Source organism: Mesocricetus auratus, unplaced genomic scaffold (genome assembly GCF_017639785.1).
Source record: "Mesocricetus auratus isolate SY011 unplaced genomic scaffold, BCM_Maur_2.0 Super-Scaffold_100013, whole genome shotgun sequence".
NCBI lineage: Eukaryota > Metazoa > Chordata > Mammalia > Rodentia > Cricetidae > Mesocricetus > Mesocricetus auratus.
Window position 1 is genome coordinate 12,328,931 of NW_024429196.1, and position 21,154 is coordinate 12,350,084.

The 21,154-nt window shown below is 40.9% G+C and overlaps 1 protein-coding gene across 7 annotated transcripts in view; it reads right to left on the bottom strand.

Annotated features, from left to right (window-relative positions):
* The window catches only part of Myo3a (myosin IIIA), a 188,246-nt gene extending 183,150 nt beyond the window's left edge, over positions 1-5,096 (bottom strand). For all 7 annotated transcript variants that reach the window (XR_005880707.1, XM_040755402.1, XM_040755399.1 and 4 more), the window contains exon 1: positions 5,011-5,096. The gene's annotated coding sequence lies outside the window, so the exon portion shown is untranslated. The remainder of the gene's footprint in view (positions 1-5,010) is intronic.
* Positions 5,097-21,154: the final 16,058 nt, after the last annotated feature.

The following is a 21,154-nucleotide window of genomic DNA, read 5'->3' on the forward strand; positions in this document are numbered from 1 at the left end:
AATAGGCAGAATAATCTTAACACAGAAATCACACCACTTTATTTTCCAGTTCAAATCCTTTAAAATCCCACATCTTTGAAACATCCCCCAGGCCCTGAGTAATCTGGGTGTGCTGGAATTCTTAAACTTACTCTGTGTTCTTCCCCCACATTCGTCCAACTAGCGATCATTTGCCTTAAGATCTACACTTGCCCTGGTCTAGATATCTTCCCTAAGCCCATGCAAACTGACTTGAACTCCCACAATTAGTCACTACCAGGACTAGGAAGTTAAGACAAGTAGAAATTCAGTACCTTTGAATCTAGCTTACTTTACCCCATCATTCTCCTAGTATGACTGTGAAAGAAGTAATGTCTTTGAAGATAATAAACCTGCAAAAAACTGAGTTGCCATATAAAATACCAAGCTGAATCTCCAAATAAGTTTTGAGTTACTCATCTCATACAGAAAACAGACTCAGCTGTCTCTGGTCTAGCGTAGTTGTAGACCAAATAAATAAGACATGCTTTCCTCCCAGCTTTCTGTTCACACAGACAATAAGGTGGTATAAAATAAGGCCTGTCCAGTTATGTCTGAATTAGCCAGTGCTCAATTTTTATTCCCCTCAGATCATTTTATATGCTTTGTAGGGAAATGGTGAGATCTATGTAAATGCTTCTTGAAATGAATTCTGCACTCCACCATTCGTTTTCTCCCTTTATAATAACAGAGGTAAAAGTCCTTGTTTAAAATAAATGCTGAGAGGGGAGATATGGTTGAGGGAAGGAATGTGGAGAGAGATAGAATTGAGGGGCATTTGAGGGATGGTACTGAAACCTAGTGCAACTGACCATCTCTTGACACCAAACAAAGCTTTCAGCACAGATATAGGATTACATCCAATTGAGTTGTTGGTCAAAGTGGTTCAAAGGAAATTCCCAAACAACCCAGGTATTTGCCAAGATAATAGGTTGATCTCTACAAGTGGGCAGCAAGGTTCCACTGCTGAAGACAGTACTTACACAAGTCTTTGAGCATGGAATTGTGGAGCTAGTGCCTACATGGAACCTTCATCCCCATTTGCTTGTGTCTTTGGTAGGAAAGGTATTCTTTTAGGTTACCAAAAGAAAAATGTAAACACCAACACAGACACAAAACATTTGTTCTACAATCTGACCCATCTGCAAGATATGCTAGGACAATGGAGGCACAAAGCTTGTGGGAGTAGCCAATCAATGTCTGATTTGATTTGAGGCCCACTCCAAGAAAAGGAACCCAGGCCCTCTAAATCAGATGGTCATATGAACTCAGAGACTGAGGAAGCATGCACCAGGTCAACACCAGTCTGCACCACATCCTCTGTGTGTATATTATGGACTTCAGTTTAGTATTATTTTGGAAGTCCTGAGTGTGTGAACAAATGGGTCTCCAATTCTAGTGCCTTCTCTTGGGGCTGTTTTCCTCCTCTTGGTTAGCCTTGTCCAACTTAGATAGGATGATTTTTATTTTATCTCATTATATTTTATTTTGTAAAGAAATAAAAAATTAAAAAAAGAACTACTGCCCAACTGCAGTAGTTCTATTTTTTAATACTTTGTGGCACCTAGATTCTGACTTCTACAGTGGTTTCCTTGTTTTACATTTCTACAGAGTAAGTTCCAGGACAGGCTCAAAAGATACATAAAGAAACCGTGTCTCAAAATACAAACAAACACACAAACAAGAACTACTACATGACTCGTATAAAAAACAAAACAAAACAAACAAAAGAACCTCCTGGGTGCCAGACATGCCAGCACTTGGGAGGCCAAGGCAGGCAGATTTCTGTGAGTTCAAGGATAGTCTCATTTACATAGTAATCCATAGTAAGTAAATAAATACATACATACACAAGTACATAAATACATAAATTAAAACAACAAAAACTCCTGGGTATGTTCCTGAAGGATTCTAAGTCAACATATCATAGATATAGTAGCATTTCCATGTTAACTGTTGCCCTATTCACAGTAGCCAAGACATGGAACCATCTCTGCAATTAGTCTAGCAACAGATGAATGTATAAACAAACTGTGGTGCCTATAAACATGGTATTTTATTCATGTACAAAGAAGAATTATAGCAGGAAGATGGATAGTACCAAAGAACATTGCATGAAGTGCAATGATACTTACTCACAAACATAAATATAATATTTTTCTTATATGTTGAGGAGAGACAGAGAGAGACAGACAGACAGACCGAGAGAGATAGAGAGAGAGAGAGAGAGAAAGAGAGAGGAGAGAGAGAGAGTTAGAGAGAGAAAGAGAAAGTTAGGTGTGAGAATAGAAAAGGGACTAGAGAGAAGAGAAGGCCTAAAGGGAGGGGAGTAAATAAAAAGGATGGTGGAATATATGTAACATGAAAGCAAAATAGGGTTTTTCAAAGAGTAAAAGGACTGACAAGAAGAGGTGGGGGCAAAGAGGAGCAAATAAGAGCTAAGTAAAATCATATACATGTATGAAAAGATCATAACACAACCCATCACTTTGTATTCTAAATAAAATAACAAACAAAAATATACAAAAATAAATAAAAGCTGAAAAGAAAGAATACCAGTTCTTAGAAGATGTATCTATCTTTTAAAACTGGCATTTGTAACCTTCCCAACCCACAAAAAGTCATCTAATAACTGTTTTTTAAGATTTAGTATAAAATTGTGAGTGAGTGACCGCTGTAAAGGGGACAATAATGTTTGTTTCAATGCCTGAACAATAATCAGAACTGAGCTTTATTAGGAATACTTTGTGCCTGATAATTTACTGTGTACCTGATAATTCGAGATTGCTGCCCAACTTCCTGTAAAATGGAAACTGTGTTACAGCTTGCACCACATCACTGTTTAAGCCTACAAGGGCTATTTCCAGAGCTAGAATTCATAAACCCAAATGTCTTCGGGGATGAGTGGGGTACAATACATAAGTGGGTGGTGATGACACTGTGCCTAAACAGGGGGGGGGTTTACCACATCCAAAATAGGCAACTCTGTCCTGGTTTTTCAAGAAACATGGGGCTTCTAAAAGTGTATGCCAAGGTGCCTAATTTTAAAATGTTGGCAAATTGTTTTAAAGACCTTAACTTACCAAAATAAACACACCCAAAAGGCCAACTTCAACTCTTAAACTATCAATTATGAGCTCTACACAAGGCTTTGTGTTCTTTGTCAAGTAACGGCCAGTAAACACAAGCCTTTCCAGTGTCTAACCATTCCCAGATAAAGGAAAACTCAGAGACCATAACCCACCCGGGCCTGGTTTCTCTCTCTCAGGTACCTAGTGTGTTTATACTTTACGCCCTCCATCCTACCATTTTGTGATCATGAGAAATTTCTTAGAAAGGCATTTCATAACCTCCACTTTCAAAAAAAAGTGGTGACTGCAGAGTTTCTTAAGTCATAATGTGTGAGCGGTAGACAGGGTCAAGAAGCAAATGATATCACAGTTCACAGTAGAAACTGGTGTTCAGTGATAGCTTACTTCAGTTCAAAACAGCAATTTTCACAACCCATGTCCCACACTGAAAAATTGTCTCCTACCAATTAGTTGAAAGCCATTAGGCTTCTGCTTAGATCTAATGGATAACTGTTTCCTATTACTAGGGAAAATAATTGTATGCTAGCTATAACCTTTCAAATTATCAATTCATAAAGAAAACTAATGATGGAGTTGAAGCTTATTTGTAAAAACTTAAAAACTACATTGCAGAAATAACTAAAATACTTTATACCAAAACCTACTACATAATTTACACAAAAGAACTATATTTGAAGTATATTTCAGTTTTCAAATGTTTGTTCATTATGAATGTTAGCATTGCCTAATGGACCTTCAAATATTTTTTATTTGGCAGATGCAAGTTACTTTTCAAAGGATATAGGCACAAAAATATATTAGACTATCAAAATATATTTGAGAAAGGAAGCATGGTCAATCCTACGTCATTATGCAATGTATAAACACACACACACACACACACACACACGAAGCTTGTCTTCAAGATCATGAAATCAAATGGAATCTTTTCCTATGTATGTTTCCCCAACCATAGTAATAAAAAGGGGACAAGACAGATGAGAGTAATCTTTCTCATGCTAGACATCACATCAATGCTCACACTATCTTTGAAACCTTACACATATCTGAATTTTCTCATTTTAAAACAATTATCTTTTATAATGTAATGAAAATCAAAATGGCACAGATAGTATGCACGCTTGTTCATGTGTCAAAACTTGGCACTTAGGCCTTGGCAAATCTAAAAATACTTGTTAACTTTGCCACCTAGCCTAAGTAAAGCTAGAAAAGAATGCATAACAATCAAATACCAAAGCCTAGAATGCATGTCTCAAGCACAGCAGCTTTGGTGCTGGGCCAGTAATGCAATAATAATAATATTATTATTATTAATATAATGAATCATAGCATTATAAGTATAAGCATTCAAGATCCGGAAAAGGACGTCAGATATTGAACCTAAGAACGATTTAGGCAGAAATGTTAGCACTTTCACACAACGAAGAGGGAGTTGTACTGCTGTGCAACTCCAAAGCTGCTGGATTGTTGCAAATTATAAAATTTGAGAGATTAAGAGTAAACGGAAGATCAGATATTTCACCAAGAAACTCATGAAGATACTTGGGCTTTTCAAAAACATACGTGTGTGTGTGTGTGTGTGTGTGTGTGTGTGTGTGTATTGTGTATGGGTAAGTCTTTGCAAGTTATAAAAAGGCGTAGTGCCGATTCCAAAACTACTTTTAGCTCCCTAATGGGAATTCCAGCAAGGTGCAAACACAAAAATCCTGAATTAGGCAGCGGATGAAAGCTGAAACGCCCTTTTGTGGGGAGAAGCACTGGACTCTGGGCTGGGGCTGCAGACCCAGCCATACCGTGGGTCACTAAGCTCCATCTCCCCTCTTGAACCCTGACGCCACAGGTCTGCCTGTCCCGCCCGGGTCAGTTCACGTCCCACCCGCTTCAGCTCTCCCGCACTCACTCTGCCCGCGACCAGAGATCTGCACGCTCCCGGGCACACAGTGTGGCCACTCCACTTCCTCCACTTGCCCAACCTTAAGGTTCAGCACCGCCCTCAGCGCGTTCCCGACAGCGCACCCGACGGCGGGGCGGGGCGACATGGCACCTCCCAGGGCGGGCACAGATCGCCAGGGCTGCTGCCCAGAGCTCCAGCTGGACGCGCAGGGCCTAGGTACTCGACCGAGTACAGGTGCTCCTGCGCCCTGGCCAAGCATCATCATGGGGCTGCACAGGCTTTTGGGACAGCCTTCTTCCGCTGTGGCTCACCTACACCCCTTCTCCCATACCCCCGCCCCAGAAGTCCCAGAGTACCTGGATTCTAAGGGTGGGGTGTCCTGGCAGGGCAAGCTCTCACCAGAAAGAAGCTTGTTCTAGGACTCCAGCCCAGGAAAAGTTGGCACTGAGGAAGATGGCACTGGAAGGGTAAGGCTGGGACTCTGCAGTGCAGGTGAGCCTACTAATATCTAGACCTCCCCTTTCACCTACCTTCCAGCACAGTCCATTCCCACTCCGCCCCTTCACAGTCTGGGCTCTGCAGTCACTCCAAGCTGGCCAAGTTCCCTGGATTGGCTCAATAGGCATTTTGGATTATCTCTTCTCCCCCTTCATGGTCGAAACTTCCTTCGATTCTGTCACTAATCTAAAAGGACCCACTGATCATATCAAAAGGAGAAACACGTTTTTATTCTACAGAGGCCCTCACTGGGTTGGGATGCCTGACTATATTGGTGGGGGTGGATCTTTTGTAGTCTCTAAGTTGCAGATGAATCTCTTCCAGAAGTTTCCATACACATATACATAGAAATACTGCTATTTAAATTTACCACCCCTTAGCCCAGTCAAGTTGACACATAAAAATTTACTGTGAACTCTTATTTTAAAAGGGCACTAGAAAGGGCAATGGGATTAACTAAACATATTTAACTTTATTGTCAGTTGATCTTGTGTTTCCACTATGTACTATCTATGTTAGAATGAATGAGAAAAAAATTTACAATTGCACCTCAACATACTTCTCTAGAAATGGCAAATAATGGGAATATTGTCTGCACCACAGAGTTATTTCAAGGACTGCATAAAATTATCATTAGAGGGACTCAGGCCAATACATGATGTGTAATATATAATTAGTATATGTTGGCTATAATTATTACTACTGTGGTGTCTTTATTGTAATTATCATCCCTCCACAAAAGGATTTAGAACAGTTATCACTGAACTCTTTCCCTTTCCCCCATATATCTATTATTTTAATCATGAAACTTGATGGCCTTGTAGAGAGTGGCTCTTTATCACTTTCATTTTACTAGAAGCTATGTGAATTTTGCACATTTCTTTTAAATTCCCTCAGCCTATACTTTTCTCACCAGTACAAGATATTCTTAATCCCTTCGTAGAAATGGAAATACTTAAATTTATATATATTATGTACTGTACAAGAACATATGGAAGTACCTAACACTTTGTTGAATTAATTTATGTTAAAATTGCTTTTGGCTTTTTTCTTTTTTTTAATTTAATTTGAATTAGAAACAAGTTTGCTTCACATGTCAATCCTAGCTCCCTCTCCCTCCTCTCCTCTCCTACAACTCTTCAAACCTCCCCCAACCCCTTCCCCAATCCCCACTCCATTCTCCAAGGAGGGTGAGGCCCTTGTTGGGGATCTCTGGCAAGTCTGTCATATGATCTGGGGCAGGGCCCAGGCCCTTCCCCTTGTGTCCTGGTGGAGACAGCATCCCTCCACATGGAATGGGTTCCCGAAGTCCATCTGGATGACAGGGCTAAATGATGATTTATTGCCTGAGGTCCCAAAGAATGCTGAGGCCTCCTCACTGACAAGCAAAATTAAATCAAGAGCAGATAAGCAATCAAACAGACCTATAACCCCCAATGAAATACAAATAGTCATCAAAAGTCTCCCAACCAAAAAATTGCCCAGGTCCAGATGGCTTCAGTGCAGAATTCTACCAGAAGTTTAAAGAAGAGCTAATTCCAATACTCCTCAAAGTGTTCCACACAATAGAAACAGGAGGTTCATTGCCAAATTCTTTTCACAAAGCTACAATAACCTTGATATCCAAGCCACACAAAGACACAACTTAGAAAGAGAACTATAGACCAATCTCCCTCATGAACATTGATGCAAAAATACTCAATAAAATATTAACAAATTGAATCTAAGAACACATCAGAAAAATCATCCACCATGATCAAGTAGGCTTCATAACAGGGATGCAGGGATGATTCAAAAACGAAAATCTATCAATGTAATTCACCATATAAACAAACTGCAAAAGAAAAAACACATGATCATCTCACTTGATGCAGAAAAAGCCATTGACAAAATCCAACACCCCTTCATGATAAAGGTCCTGGAGAGATCAGGGATAACAGGAACATGCCTGAACATAATAAAAGCAATATTCAGTAAACCAACAGCTAACATCAAACTAAATGGAGAGAAACTCAATGCAACTCATCTAAAATCACGAACAAGACAAGGCTGTCCTCTCTCTCCATATCTCTTCAACATTGTACTTGAAGTTCTAGCTAGAGCAATAAGACAACAAAAAAAAGATCAAGGGGATACAAATTGGAAAGGAAGAAGTCAAACTTTCACTATTTGCAGATGATATGATAATTTATATAAGTGACCTAAAAAACTCTACAAGGGAACTCCTACAGCTGATAAACACTGTCAGCAAAGTGGCAGGATACAAGGTTAACTAAAAAAAATCAGTAGCTCTACTATATACAGATGATAAATGGGTTGAGAAAGAAATCAGAGAAACATCACCCTTTACAATAACCCCAAACAACATAGAATATTTGAGGATAATGCTAACCAAACAAGTGAAAGATCTGTAGAGCAAGAACTTTGAGTCTTTAAAGAAAGAAATTAAAGAAGACACCAGAAAATGGAAAGATCTCCCATGCTCTTGGATTGGTAGGATTAACATAGTAAAAATGGCAGTCTTGCTAAAAGCAATCTATAGATTCAACGCAATCCCCCTCAAAATCTCAGCACAATTCTTCACAGACCTTGAAAGAACAATACTCAACTTTATATGGAGAAACAAAAGACCCAGACTAGCCAAAACAACCCTATACAATAAAGAAAATTCACCATCCCTGACTTCAATCTCTATTACAGAGCTATAGTCCCAAAAACAGCTTGGTATTGGCACAAAAATAGACAGGTAGATCAATGGAACCGAATTGAAAACCCTGATACTAACCCATACACCTACAAACTTTGATTTTTGACAAAGAAGCTAAAATTATACATTGGAAAAAAGACAGTGTCTACAACAAATGGTGCTGGCATAACTGGATATTGGCATGCAGAAGATTGCAAATAGATCCATGCCTATCACCTTGCACAAAACTTAAGTCCAAATGGACCAAAGACCTCAAGTTAAATCCAGCCACACTAAAATTCTTAGAAGAGAAAGTGGGAGGTACCCTTGAACGAATTGGTACAGGAGACTGCTTCCTGAACATAACTCCAATAGCATAGACACTGAGATCAACAATTAATAAATGGGACCTCCTGAAACTGAGAAGCTTCTGTAAGGCAAAGGACACAGTCAGCAAGACAAAAAGGCAGCCCACAGAATGGGGAAAGATATTCACTAATCCCACATCTGACAGGGGTGATCTCCAAAATTTACAAAGAACTCAAGAAGCAGGTCTCCAAAAACACTAAAGGAACCAATTAAAAAGTGGGCCTTTCAGTCCCTTTAATAAAAATATTCTAAACTAGAAGTCCAATGCCCTAACCATTGCACCACAGAGCCACATGAAGTTGAGTAGGGGGAAGAATAGAGAGAAGGATGAGAGATACCATAATAGGAGTCATTATAGGTTTGAAGAGAGATCTGGTACCAGTGAGATGTCCAGAGGCCTGAACAAGGGAGAGCTCATAGACCCCAGACTGATAGCTGAAAGGTCAGCATGGGACTGATCCAGACCCCCTGAACATGGGTGTGAGTGAGGAGGCCTCAGCATTCTTTGGAACCTCAGGCAATAAATCAGCATTTAGCCCTGTCATCCAGATGGACTTTGGGAACCCATGCCACTTGGAGGGATGAGGTCTCCATCTGGACACATGGGGGAAGGCCTAAGCCCTGCCCCAGATCATATGACAGACTTGCCAGAGATCCCCAATAAGGGCCTCACCCTCCTTGGAGAGTAGAGTGGGGATTGGGGAAGGGTTGGGGGGAGGTTTGAAGGGGAGTGGGAGAGGAGGGGAGGGAGAGGGAGCTAGGATTGACATGTGAAGCAAACTTGCTTCTAATTTAATTTAAATTAAAAAATAATTTAAGAAAAAAGATTTGCAATAAAAGCCTTGATGCTAAAAACAATATTCTAAACTATTACTCTGTCCTCCTTCAAAGGGAGCCAGCCAAGTTCAAGACTGGTAGAAATTTCTCCCTCGCAATACTACAGCTAACTCCAGGGATGCCACATCCTTGATCAATGAGTGGACCTTTAGCAGGTATGATGGGCCATTATTCAGAGACAGGTTACCTACCACCCAACTAATTGTCCCAACTCGTAAGAAGTGGAGTCCCATAAGTTGTAAATACAAATGAAGACGTTTCCAGCTCAGAACTTGAACAGATATTTTTAATTTCAGGAAGACATGAAAACATTTTACTATATCAGAATCTCCTTGATGGAATTAAGATGATCCCTGTTATACTGCAAACTGTGTTTCTGGAAAATAAGGGTCAATTACAGGTTTTCTCCTGTGAATTGAATCCTTCTATGCTCAGGTAATTCTTTGACTCCTGAAGACCACTTCAAAAACTATTAGGTGGCTGTGTTTGAGCACTGTAAGTGTCTGCTTCCAGTAGATTATAAGGTAGATGATACAGAAACATCTTAAAACATGTGGTGTTTTCAGCAGGTCATTGGATGCATATTTGTTTATCGGTGCAAACTGCAGGGAAGAGAGCCTGAAAGATGGGAGAAGTTCTGGAGAATCCATCATGATTGAGGTCAAAACAATGTGTAAACAATACTGCTGTGAAAGACAATGACACATGGACTTCAGTCTATCCATCTCTAGCCTTTGTTCCACCAGTCAGAGCTCTGTGTACACACAACCCAGAAGCACTGCTAGGCTATCTACCATGAGAGCTCTTGCTGTTGCATCCAAAGCTTCTGGTAGTGATAAAAGGCTATTTCTGACAAACACACATGGACACACACACACACACACACACACACACACACACACACACACACACACACGATGCCCTAAAGTTGAAGCAATGGAGTGTGAGTGTATGCATTCAGCTGGTAGTGTAGTAAGACCTAGGAATTAACTCCTAAGAGTGAGTAAGAGTGAGGTTGCTACACTAGAGCAGGGAGATCTGGGGGGTTTTGTGCAGGCCTGTGTGGATTTAGGAACTGACCTAACACGAGTAATGGGAGAATGAAGAAACAACAGATACATGTACATAAAATGTGGGACCAGGTAGCTGTGTGCTCTCGTGGAGAAGCACCAACAACAACCTGGAAACTCATTGTCTTTGAAGTGGCAGCCAACAGGTTAGCTGATCTTGGTAAGATGTCTCTGAAGGGGAGCAATCTCGAGTTGTCCCCATTCCTCTGAGCCTGACTGGAGAAAGCCCTGTCATTCCCATGGACTTGAAGTATTGGGGTCCTTGACGTTATGGTGTCCACGTTAGTAATATACACTCATTCAGGACTTCATGCCCTCCCTACTGGGTTTCCTTTGCTTAGTTACACAGTGAGATGGGTAGTATTGGAAAACATCTCACACTTCATTATAAAACCTTTTATTTAAGTATATGGAGTAGGTGTGGCTCAATCTTTAAAAGGTTCTTAAGGCATATTTTAAAGAAACTAAATATTCCTGTAAATAAGATTTTTGTTGTCTTCTGTTATAGAGAATGCTTAAGTACAAACAAACAAACAACCTAGAAACACTAAAGCTCTCAGCATCAGTCACTGTGAGCATAACTGGGTGGGGTGAGGCTTTGCTTGTAGTCTTCACAGGAAAATGGTAGAATTTCATCAAGAAATTTAGATGCTTCTGCAAAGAGGCAAAGACTATAATTTGTAATTTGAATTGTGCTCTTTTAGCTTAAATAACAGTATTTTAATACCTTGTATATATGCATTATCTTTTTTCTCCATTTGGGTTTTCAAGACAGATTTCTCTACACAGCCTTGGCTGTCCTGGAACTTTCTATGTAGACCAGTCTGTCTTAGAATTCAGAGATTCACCTGCCTTTGCCTCCCGAGTGCTGGGATTAAAGGTGTGCACCACCATCACCTGGCATGAACTGTCATTTTTAGTATCTTGAAAACAATCATATCTTTAAAATAGTCTTTAGGAACATACTATTAAAATTTCTTGATGATCAACTTTTTCAATCATATCTAACAAAAGATAGAATGCGCTCTGTAGAAAGAAAGCTAAAGACAGCCTATTGTGACCCCACTGTTGTTTTTTCTTTGTGCTTTTCATTGACATGATTTTAAAACATCATTCCATTGATGTCTTTTGCCTTAAACTATCATTTTAATTATTTTTTGTTTTAAGACTCTAGGAACCCATCTGGTGCAGATTCACACAGGCCCTGTGCATGCTGCCAAAATCTCTATGGTTCATCTGCACATTTGTCCTTCTGTGCTTACAAGGCCTGCCTCCTTGGTGTTCTCTGTCCTCTCTGGCTCTTACAGTCTTCCCACCTCCTCTTCTGCATGGTCTCTCAGTGTTGAGGGGAAGGAAGGATTTGACGGACACATCTTGTTTAGGGTTGAGGGTTTCAAGTTTTCTCACTCTTTGCATATTGTGTGGCTTTGGTCTCTGTACTTGCTTCCATCTGCTGCAGGAGGAAGCTTCTCTGATGATGGCTGAGCAAGGCACTGATCTCTGAGTATAGCAGAATGTCCTTACTTGGTTTTCCTCTAGGTCCCTGACCAATCTACTCTCAGGTTCTTGGCCACCCAAGCAACATTGGGTAGTGTTTGAAGGCGACACATGCCCCCATCCCTAGTCCAAAAGCTATCTCCAACTGAAAGTGAAAAATTAGTTTTCTCCAAGGGAGTCTCTCTGGAAGAAACAAACCACTCTTAAGGGTATGACCATGCCCAATAGTAGATGACCAATACAGAACGAATTCAACAGTATGTTTGGAGGTTCTTTTTCTGATACTGTTAAGTTAGGGCATTTTTTAACCTTGTAGATCTTTTGTGTGTATATTATGGCTTCTGTTTTTTGTTTTTTTAAGGGATTCTTGTGCATGAACATACGTGTCTCTGCATCTGTATGTATTTCTCATGCCTTTTAGTTTGACTCCTTTTCTTATTTGGTTGTTTTATCCTATTCTGATTTGCTTGTTTCTTATTTATCTTACTGTATTTTGTTTTGTTTTATTCTTCTTCTTCATTAAATGCTGTTTGTTTTCTAATATGAGACAGAAAGGTGGTGGATCCAGATGGGAGAGGAAGTATGGAGGAACTTGGAGGAGTAAGGAGGGAGGGAAAACATAACCAGAATATATTGTATAGAAAAAAATCCACTAGTGAAAAAAGGAAAAAATTAAAATTCTAAGTTATCTCATGAAGTATTGGGTTTCCTTGAATGAGAGCTATGAGCTTTGCTTCCCATCTTTCTAAAATAGGTAACTAAAGGTACCAGAATGAGGATACATGTGACAATTGCCTGCCTCTTTTCCAATACTAACACTCTAGGCGGTCCAGTCCTATCACTGGAGAATATCTCAGAATCAAGTGTCACCAGGACAAGTCATGGTGACAACACTGGGAGGGCTTGGCCTTAGTGGTGGCATTATATTTTATAGGACTGATGTCATTTTAACTAAAAAGGCAGTTTGGAGCCTTTCATTCCCATACTGACCTGGGTGTCTTAATTGGTTGATCAATCACAGGTGGATAGTAGAATACATGAGCTTGAAAATAGCCATTGTTTTGTTTTTTATTTTGTTTTTCAATACAGAGTTTCTCTGTGTAGCTTTGTAGACCAGGCTGGCCTTGAACTCACGGAGATCTACCTGTTTTTGTTTCCCAAGTGAATAGTCATTCTTAAGAATCAACTTCTTGTCATGTTTACCCTTATTTACTAGTTAGGTCAAGACTGCTAAAACAGATGTTTATAACTACTACAGGCAGAAAGAATAGGATAAAGAGAAGGAGAAATCAGGAAAGAAAAATTTTCTGTGTCCTAATCCCAAACAAACTTCCTTCAACACCGTGAAAAGGGTGTAGAGAAATTGTACAAATGTGATTTAATGAGCATGAAATAGAGTTTTTAGGGCAAACTCCGTTCACGGTGAACTTCTCCAAATTATTAGTATAATTAGCCTTCTCTCTAATTACAAGAGATAATTAATAGGCCAAAAGTTCAGAGCATGTTCATCTGTAGAAGTTTATTTTCTTTGACTTAAATAAATACCAACAAAATTCTTAACTCATGCTCTTTTAGAAAGGTCATGGGACTGAAATGAAGGTGCATCTTGATATTCACAACACAAATTCATTTCTAATATGACGTTCTTGCAAACTTCTTAATTAATTCATCGGATGCTGACTGGCATCAAATGATGGGCTGATGCAAGTTGTCTTGATCGTGTTAAATTACACATTTACCTAAAGCTGAGGTAAAGTAATCCCACAGAGTTTGTTAAAATATTTACATTGCCAATTAGTGTAATGGGAAAGAGAAGATTCTGTATGAGATAGCTTGGAAAAGCAGCAAAGCTAACTAGACACATGTAACAAACAATGAACTAAGCCATCTTTGGAAAGAAGTTATGAAATCTCTTCTGAGCCCATTGTGTTGTCTTTTTCTTTCACATATGAAGAATGCAGTGTCTACATGTCCTTGAGAATTTGTTGTATAGCATGTAGAAGCATGCAGAGATACTTTTCAAGGGAAGCAAATTAGAGCAGATTATGTGAGCTCTCTGGTGAAGGGGATGTCCCAGTTGTTGGGTTGGAAAGAGTCCAGATTAGATGGATGGGTCGGTAGGTAAACATTAAGAACTATTGCTCCCTGTGGGGCCAAATAATTAATATCAAAACATGAACCTGGGCGCTGTAGAGCTGCCAGGTCCCCACATCCTCAAGGAAAGGGGGCTGCCTCATTCAGTTTCCAATGTCTCTCCTCTGATCTTGATTGTGTGCTGAAAATGGAATTAATTATCATGTCAGTGAGTTTATCTGTAGAAGGAAGAAAGCATATCAGCCACTGATCTGAGCCACAAGCCTCCCAGTAAATTTGCACGCATGGTTTAATTTAATAATCATGGGGACATTTTTAGAGAGAAACTTCCATCTAACAGCTTGATAAACCAAGGCTAAAGAAAGTTCAGTAATTCCACTTACAAGTTGTGGAGCCAGGCAGTGAGTGTAACTGGCATAAATTGTACTTTATAGAGTGCGGTATGCATGGAGGACTTGTCTCATGAACTCACTAGAATAAAACACAAATTATCTATTTTGCATATAGTTGATCTGGTAACATATGAAAGATGTTAATATGCCGGACCAATCGCCTTTACAAAGAATTGTGGTAAAATACACACAATACCATCTTAAGTAAGTTTTAATTCACACTTAGGGTTTCTAAACATGTGTATAATGTGTCACCATCACAACTGTCATCCACAAAAATTTTCATTCTGTCTGTTAAAATTATACCTATTAGACCACAGCTCCCTGCCACCATTGTAATCTCTGGGTCTATGAATTTGATCACGCTAGGCACCTCGTGTAAGTGGGGTCTTAAATCCTTTGTAACTGCCATATTTCACTTATCACAAAGTACTCAAGGTTCTTCCTAGTATGGCATCTATTATAATTCTCGTCTTTAAGACTGAATAATATTCTATTTCATATTTGCATTTTAAATGCAATACAAAATCCACATTTTGTGTACATATTTATCCATCCATAGACATTGAAGTTGTTTTCTCCTTTTGGATGTTACAGAAAATCTGCTGTGAACCTGTGTGTACTAATACCTCTTCAAGACACTGATTTCAGTTATGTGGGACATGTGCCTAGGGTCAGCTCTATGAGCAATCAACATACAATTGGCTCACACAAGAATTACTGTTTCTCTACATTCTCAGCTATGCTTATTATTTTTATTTTGCGCAGTTCCTGTTTTAGCTATTTGTCTCTATGGTGTGACAAAATACTTGACAGAAGCAATTTGAGGGAGGAAGAGTTTATTTGGTTTGCAGTTTAAAGACTGTGTTGCATCGTGGCAGCAGAGAAGGCTGTAGGAGCTCGAGGCTGCTCACTTTGCAGTCACAGACAGGAAGCAGAGAGAGGAGAAGGCTAGTACTTGGCTTCACTTCTACTTTATGCACTTCAGGATCCTGAGCCTAAATTAGAAAATCCCTCACAGACATGCCCAGGAACTTATTTTCTACGACAATTTTAAGTCTCATCAAGTTGTCAATTGATTAATCACCACAGTAGTTCTCTTCATGGTCCTGGGTGAGGGAGAAGCAGTCACTTTTTAATGAATAGTTACACATTCCAAATAATTTCTGATTCACTTATCACTAAGTCTAAATTTCCCTGCAATGATATGTGAGTAGCTCAAAACCCTTAAGAAAATAAGTATGAATTATTAATTAATACCAGTTGAGAAGTTCTTATCACATGTATTTAATTCTTCCAATAATTGCATGAGAAGCCTTTTGTTGTCCGGATTTTACAGAGCTAGGAGATCCAAACCCAGGTCATCTGGTACCGTGAGCAAGATTACCCCAGGAAAACTGGAGGCAGTTGGAAAAACACCCAAGGTAGAGTAACTTGGATGTAGATTACTGGATTGCTGTATATACAGCAGACCTGGAAGGAATGTGGGGTGTGACATTACTTGATTTGAACGTCAAGTTTTTGAGTAAAATTACTTTAAAATGTTGGTGCTAGCAGTAACATATTCTAAAGTCACAATATTGAGAATTAGATACAAAATAGAACCCATGTCTTACAGTGATGAAAATTACCTTGTGTTCTTAGGAGTCTGTTGCTGACACACATAGATGCTACAGCTTGAGTCTAAATCACTTTTTTTTCCAGAGTCTTGTGTGCTAAAGACCTGGTTGCCAGTCAGTGACATTACTGGGAGGTAGAGCCTCCATGGAGGAAGTTAGGTCAATGGAGGTGTACCTTTGATGGAAATATTGGGACCTTATTTTATTTCTCTTTCTCACTCTTTTTCAGTTGTCATGGATGAGTGACTTTAACTTTAATCCCCTGTGTACTCCCCACAGGGTGTCACTACAAGCCCAATAGCAAGGGAGCAATTTGACCAAGTACTAGAATATCTGAAATCAAATGTCCAAATAAATTTCCTTCAGTTAAAGTTGATTTACATCAGGAATTTGCTATAGTGACAGAAAGCTGTCTAGCACATGTGCAAGACTGCTTCTCCCCCTCTCAATTTTACACATCAAAATGGAGATCACTTACTGTCTCCAGAAGAACCCAAAATATATTCATCTATATCTGAGTATTGTATCTGTGACATTTTCTAAGCTTTTATGGAAAATATGCTTCCTATGTTCTGTTTGCTTGGTTTAATTTTGAAGTTGATGGAATATCACACATTCTCTAGTCTCTATGTGGAATTTACGTGTTTAAATGAATCTCTATAAGTGAAAATAGTAAATTATCTTTCAGAAATTGTTGTCGCTATGACATTACTAAGGATAATTCATATTTTTAAAAATTAACTTTTAATAATGTTTGATATTCTGATAGTGAAATTTCTAAAATGACTTGAAAGGTAACATTTTAAGATAGAGTACACAGTAAAAAATGACATGATCATATATCATTACCCCATCCATTTATCATTATTTGATTAACTGATACTGGCAACTTTGATAGATGATCATTTAGTCACTGGACAGTTTCATTTACTAAATGTTTTGGAAGATGAGAGCAACAGTACATTAACTTGAAAATCAGAACAAGTTAGAAGCATAAACAATGAAAAAAATACAAGGACGATTGTTGCAGTTTGAAAGAAAATGGCCCCCAAAGGAAGTGGCACTAACGGGAGGTGTAGCCTTGTTGGAGGAAGTGTGTCACTGTGGAAGTTGGCTTTGAAGTCTCCTAAGCTCAAGTCATACCCAGTGAGACAGTCCAGTTCTTGTCTGCAAGGCAAATGTGGAACACTTGGGTACTTCACTAGAACTGTATCTGCCTGTATGCCTCCATGTTACACCATGATGACAATGGTCTGAACATCTGAAAATGTAAGCCACCCCAATTAAATGTTTTTCCTTCATAAGGGTTGTCGTGGTCATGGTGTCTCTTCACAATAATAGAAACCCCGACTAGCACAGAAGTAAAAGTAATTTTAGAATCATCTAATATAAACAGATATCCTCAATATTCTCTGTAGTTTCTATCCATTTCTGTGAGGAGCCGCCCTCGCTATCGCTATTGCCGTTAGAAGATGGCGCTGACATCCACTGTCAGTTGGAGTTAACTGTCGCTGTCAGTTGGAGTTAACTGTCGCTGTCAGTTGGAGTTAACTGTCGCTGTCAGTTGGAGTTAACTGTCGCTGTCAGTTAGAGTTAACTGTCGCTGTCAGTTGGAGTTAACCGTTTAAACTGTGCCTCTCCCGTGACGTCATCTGGGGTGATGTGCAAACCACCAATCCCGGCTCTACACATCTCACTCGGAGCTCCTAGGCTTATATAAGGGGCTGGGTTTCTTAGCTTGGGGTCTCCCTCTAAGAAGCTGATCATCTATCTCTCAAGATGCATTAAAGCTTTACTGCAGAAGGATCCGAGTGTTCTGCGTCGTTCTTGCTGGCGAGACGGTAGCGCGGGACATCTGGTGCCGAAACCCGGGAACTCTTCAACATCGCCGGCGCCGCGGGAGACCCCTCGGAAAACGGGGCGGATTCAGAACTGCAGGGACGTAGGTTCAGAGAGGTATGCTTTATCCTGAACAACCCTTTTCTCGACTTTGGCCTTAGTTTGTCATCACCGTGGGACGGGTCAGTGGAGGCTTTGGTGCTAGTCCTGTTTGTCCTTCTCCTTCATCGTGGCTGGTGCTGACAGAACGGCGCTGTCCGTCTGGCGCTGTCCGTCTGGCGCTGTCCGTCTGGCGCTGTCCGTCTGGCGCTGTCCGTCTGGCGCTGTCCGTCTGGCGCTGTCCGTCTGGCGCTGTCCATCTGGCGCTGTCCATCTGGCGCTGTCAGTCTGGTGCTGTCAGTCTGGTGCTGTCAGTCTGGTGCTGTCAGTCTGGTAACGGAGTTGAGCGCGTTTTTTAGATAAGCTGTCAGCGCGATGGGGTCGTCACAGTCAGTGGTTACAGCCTTACAGACTGTGCTAAAACAAAGAGATCTTAAAATTGCACCACGAACACTTCAAAATTTTGTGAAGGAGGTAGATAGAGTGGCACCATGGTATGCTTGTTCCGGGTCCCTCACTGTGGCCTCATGGAACAAGCTAGGTAAAGAACTAGACAGGAAGCATGCAGAAGGAGATCTCTGCTTAGGTACCAAAGCCATTTGGAAGCTAGTTAAAAACTGCTTGGAGGATGAGGCCTGTCACCCTGCTATAATAGAAAGTCAGGGAACCTTAGAGGAAGTTCAGGATAGCATGTCAGAAACTGAACGGAGTGAGAGAATGGGAGCTCGCAAAAGAAAAGACATGTCTAAGAAAAAGGCCCTCCCCAGGAAGTTAAAAAAGGGGAGAGAAAGAAGGGAGTTATCATTCACCCCTTAACAAATCTAAGAAAAAGAAAAAGCCAGAATCTAGTCTATACCCTGCAGTAGAGCTAGAAGCCTTGGAGCTAGATAATTCTGATTCTGACACTCTGTATTCTAGCGAAGAAGGTGGTCTAGAGGAGGAGGTGGCACGGTATGAGGAAAAAGATATCACCCTGATAGACACCGGCCACTGAAAACAAAAATGAATGTGAGGCCACCGCCTATAAATCCGGCGGGCTCACGCCCCTCAGCGCCTCCGCCATATGAGCTTCGGCTGAATACTGGTACTGACTCCTTTTTACCTTTAGAGGAACGGAGAAAAATACAAATGGCTTTTCCAGTATTCGAGAATGCGGAAGGCGGAAGAGTACATACCCCCGTAGATTACAATCAAATTAAAGAATTGGCCGAATCCGTTCGTAATTATGGGGTCAATGCTAACTTTACCACATTACAGGTGGAAAGGCTTGCTAATTTTGCCATGACTCCCACTGACTGGCAAACGACAGTGAAAGCAGTGCTTCCCAACATGGGACAATACATGGAATGGAAGGCTCTCTGGTATGATGCAGCCCAGGCACAAGCTAGAGTTAATGCCACGGCTGAAGATGAGAATCAGAGGCAGTGGACATTTGAAATGCTGACAGGTCAGGGTCAACATGCCCTTAATCAAACCAACTACATCTGGGGCGTCTATGGTCAGGTGTCGGCCGCCGCTATTAAAGCATGGAAGGCCCTCACAAAAGGGAGAGTCCAGTGGACACCTTACAAAGATTGTCCAAGGACCCCAAGAGCCATTTTCAGACTTTGTGGCCAGAATGACAGAGGCCGCCAGTCGCATCTTTGGTGATTCAGAACAAGCTATGCCCCTGATTGAGCAACTTGTCTATGAACAAGCAACCCAGGAATGTCGAGCGGCTATCGCCCCTCGCAAAAGCAAAGGTTTACAAGATTGGCTCAGAGTGTGCAGGGAGCTGGGGGACCCTAACCAATGCAGGACTAGCTGCCGCCATTTTACAAACGCACAGGTATAGAGATTTATCTAATCGAAAAGCTTGTTTTAATTGTGGGAGAATGGGGCACCTTAAGAAAGATTGTCAAGCCCCTGAAAGAACAAGAGAATCGAAGCTTTGCTATCGTTGTGGTAAAGGTTATCATAGGGCTAGCGAATGCAGGTCAGTCCGGGATGTAAAAGGGAGGCTTCTGCCCCCTATTGAAGAATCCAAGGTACCCCAATCAAAAAACGGGTCACGGGGCCCATGGTCCCAGGGCCCTCAGAAATATGGGAACCAATTTCAGAAAAGCAATCAAGAGGAAGTAGAGGTTTCCGAGGAACCTCCGGAATGGACTTGCGTGCCGCCTCCGACTTCTTACTCATGCCCCAAATGAATGTTCAACCGGTCCCAGTCCATTCCCCTGGACCTTTGCCCCCTGCCACCATTGGGCTTATTCTGGGCCGTGGCTCCTTAACTTTACAGGGACTCATTATATATCCTGGGATTGTTGACCCATATCATAAAGAGGAGATTCAAGTTCTCTGTTCTAGCCCTCGGGGTGTATTTTCTATAAAGCAGGGAGATAGAATTGCACAACTGGTGTTGCTGCCCTCCCTCGGGGATGGAGAAACCTACACTTTACAAAAAAGGGCTATGGGATCTTCTGGAAGTGATTCAGCCTATCTGGCTATACCCCTAAATGAGAGACCTACAATAAAATTGTTAATTAATGGAAAAGAATTTGAAGGGATAATGGATTCGGGAGCAGACAAAAGCATTATTTCACTCCATTGGTGGCCGAAGTCTTGGCCCACTGTTGTTTCATCTCATTCTCTACAAGGTCTTGGATACCAGTCCTCTCCTGCCATCAGTGCCTCAGCCTTAACCTGGCGGGATGCTGAAGGCAAACAGGGATGTTTTACCCCTATGTGTTGCCACTCCCTGTAAATTTATGGGGACGAGATGTGTTACAAGCCATGGGCATGACCCTAACTAATGAATACTCCCCCAGGCATCAGCCATTATGGCAAAGATGGGGTATACAAATGGTAGAGGCTTGGGTAGGCAAGAACAAGGCAGAATAAAACCCATTACACAACACGGAAATCGGGGTAGAAAAGGACTGGGTTTTATTTAGGGGCCGTTGAGGCTTCACAACCCATACCATGGAAAACAGAGGAGCCGTTATGGGTCTCTCAATGGCCTCTATCCTCTGAAAAATTAGAGGCTGTCACAAGATTAGTGCAAGAACAGGAACGGCTGGGGCATCTAGAGCCTTCTACCTCCCCATGGAATACACCAATTTTTGTTATTAAGAAGAAATCTGGGAAGTGGAGATTACTCCACGACCTGCG